A 3,108-nucleotide genomic window follows, 5' to 3' on the forward strand; every position below is an offset into this window, starting at 1 on the left:
TCCTGGGCACTGGGTTTCCTCAGCCTATTGTCTCCACTGATTGTTCCGACTTGGGAGGGAGTGGAGACTGGTGGGTCCCCCACACCTCTTGATTTGTAACAGGGCATCTCCTCTAGGAGAAGTCCTGTTCCTGCTCAAAGGACAAAGGAAACCACACGTGACTATGCCTGAGGAGGAAGGATGGACACTGCCTTGGTTAGTAGGTATCTATGAGTGAAACCTGAATGGATGGAATATTAATCTCTATGATGCCTGTTTGTATGCCAATGTGACTGCATTCCCTGAGATGGTGTTCTCAAAATAAAGTTAGATGAATTATCTTTGAAGAACTACATTTCTAGATAAAAGTTTATAATGTGTAACTTGTCATTGTGTGATATTTAGGTTCCTTATTTTTCCAGATTGTATCTTGATCCTCTACCATGTCTTCTCCACCTTCTTGTAGATTACACTTAAGTTCACTTTTCTTCCACTTGGGAACTGTGTTTTTTTTATTATGTAAAACTTTATGCAAACTAAGCTTGGTGATATTTGCTATTTTTTAATAATTCCACACATCTGCACTACATGTACGGGTGTTCTCATATTGTTTCCCTAACACTGGAATGTGAGCTGGGGGTGACGTTCCACCTCTCTGGAGCAGGTCACTGTGTCTCCAAACTCTCCTGATCAATGAGCACATTTTGTCCATGAAAACTATTTGTGATAATAAATGTAATGATTCACAAGACATGACTCGTCCATTCAAATTTCAGAATGAAACTGAGTTAGAAAATCACTCAAAGTAGTATTCATTTCAGTGATAGCACGAGAGCACAGTCCACACCCCTTGAGATATGACATATTCCCTGGTCAGATTCCTCTTGATGTATTTTATATTTTTCCTTGAACAAATGCAGTGAGTGTCTGTGAGTAGGGATCTTACCATGAGTTTTCATCGCAAAGTCATGTTAATTTGCCTTCTTCTTATCAAGGTCAAGACTCATTTAGACTTTTACTGTGCTTTTCCGTGGTCACTTTTCACTCCTCCATATGCAGCAGTGTCCACTCAGAATCTACTAAATGCCCCACAGTGTCTGGCCCCTCTGTCCACACTCCTAATTTCCTCCCTGGTTCTTTCTGGTAATGAGCAAATATTTGCACTCAGTCCAGCATTTCCTTTTGCTGTTTGCCACTGTATTTCCATAGTTACTTTCTTTTTATGTTATGACACCAGCCAATATGTTTCAGTTTTTAACTTATCTCACTAGCATACGCACCTCAAGTTCACTTTGTTCCCTAAGGGTACTAGATCACACTTTTAAGAGCCGTGTAGTATTCCATTGAGTGTGGACCCACATTATGCATTCACTCCTCTGTCCATGGCACTTGGATTGGGGCCAGACTGCCCCTGCCTACTGCCCCCAGGGACACCCAGGAGCCCCAGGTACGTGCACCTGTCAGGTGTGTTCACTCTGTAGCGGGTGCCTGGTGTGCACTCTGTGTCTCAGAGCACGGCTCTTGCCTGGAGCCATGCACCACCCGCCCGCCCCTTTGGCCACCCCCACCCCAGCAGTGAGGCAACACCTGTCTGACCTCAAGAGCAGCGCCCTTGCTCTTTTAAGTGATTCAATGATTCGAGAATGTCTCCTGTGCACATTTTATTCAGAGGCCTCTCTGGCCAGTGTGCTGCTAGGGCCAGCGGCTTCAGGGGACAGCACTGCAGGCCGTGTGCCTGAGGGACAGCCCGTGTCCCCGCGGACTCTGGGGCCAGCCCCACCTGGGTATTGGACACCAGCCAGCGCTGCCCAGACACCAAACCCTGCCTGCCCGCAGGCCCTGCCCTGTGCCCCACCTTCTCCCTGTGGGGACCACAGCCTGGCCGTCGGGGCACAGCCCCTGCTCACCTCAGTGAGCACCGAGAATGGGAACCCCAGGTCCTCCCTAACCCAGCAGGTGAGCATCGGGGTGCAGAGAGAAGCCATCCCCACTGCAGGACGTAAAGGGAGAGCAACCTGCCAGCTGGTGTGGAGGTGGCAACCTAAAAAGAGGGTTTTCCAAGAGGCAAATCAGCACGAGGCAAAGCAATGAAAAAGTGTACAAGTTTAGGGCCTCCCCGGTGGCGCAGTGGTTGAGCGCTGGGTTGCGAAGCTGCCCACGGCCTCTGCGGCGCCGGTTCGATCCCTGGCTGCTCTGGCTACTGGAGGAGTGTCCCACATGGTGCGCAGCCCTCTCCTGCCGCCCCTCAGCAGTGTAATTCGGTCCTTCTGCCTGCTGTGCTCCCCGCTCTGGCTCTGGTGAATTCTCTCGCCCTCCCACTCTTCTAACTATACCCAGTGCTTGTATAAATAAATAAAGAAAAATCTTTAAAAAAAAAAAGTACAAGTTTATCTTCAGTTATTTTGCTTAGAAATAAGCACATTTTCAAAGTTTGTAAGAAGTAATGTGATCAGAGCTGGACCCTTAAAAAGCAAAATCAAAAAATACTTTTTTGGAAATTGAAGGTGAAATCCTAACCATTACAGGCGCAGGGTGCACGGCCCTGCTCTGACTTTCTTTCCAGGTGAGCCCAGGGCCTGTGGCCGCTGCCAGGGGCTTTTGGGTGGGGAGGTGCCCATGGGCGGTCACTGGGCAACCCCGGGCTCACAGGCCCTCTCTGGGGGCTGGGGACGTGACTTGTTGGGCTGCTGGGCAGGGCTCCTGGCTTCCCTGCTATGGGAAACAAATGTCCTGGTAGTTTCACGCTTTTCCTGGGGAGACCCTGATGAATGGAAAGCAGCTCCCCTAGGTGGACGTGGGGCCAGCACAGGGTGCACCCCACCCGTGAGCAGGCTGCTAGGACTGCAGCTCAGCTGACAGGCTCTGACCTGCCCTACCCAAGTGCAGCGACATTTATGTGCACAATTCCTTGGTGGCCCTGTGAGCGGGACCCTGCTATCGCCCTGCAGTTGCCCCGAAAGCCTGCATGATGGTGAAGGACCTGGAGGCAAGACCTCCCTTCTGACCCTGGTCTAGACGCCCTGGCACACACCCTCTGTGCCCTGGCACCCCCTCTGTGTCCTGGCACACCCCTTCTGTGCCCTGGCGAACCCCCTCCGTGCCCTGGCGCCTCCCTGGGCTCTGCCCCGG

Source organism: Talpa occidentalis, unplaced genomic scaffold (genome assembly GCF_014898055.3).
Source record: "Talpa occidentalis isolate TD23 unplaced genomic scaffold, MPIMG_talOcc4v2.1 talOcc4.18, whole genome shotgun sequence".
NCBI lineage: Eukaryota > Metazoa > Chordata > Mammalia > Eulipotyphla > Talpidae > Talpa > Talpa occidentalis.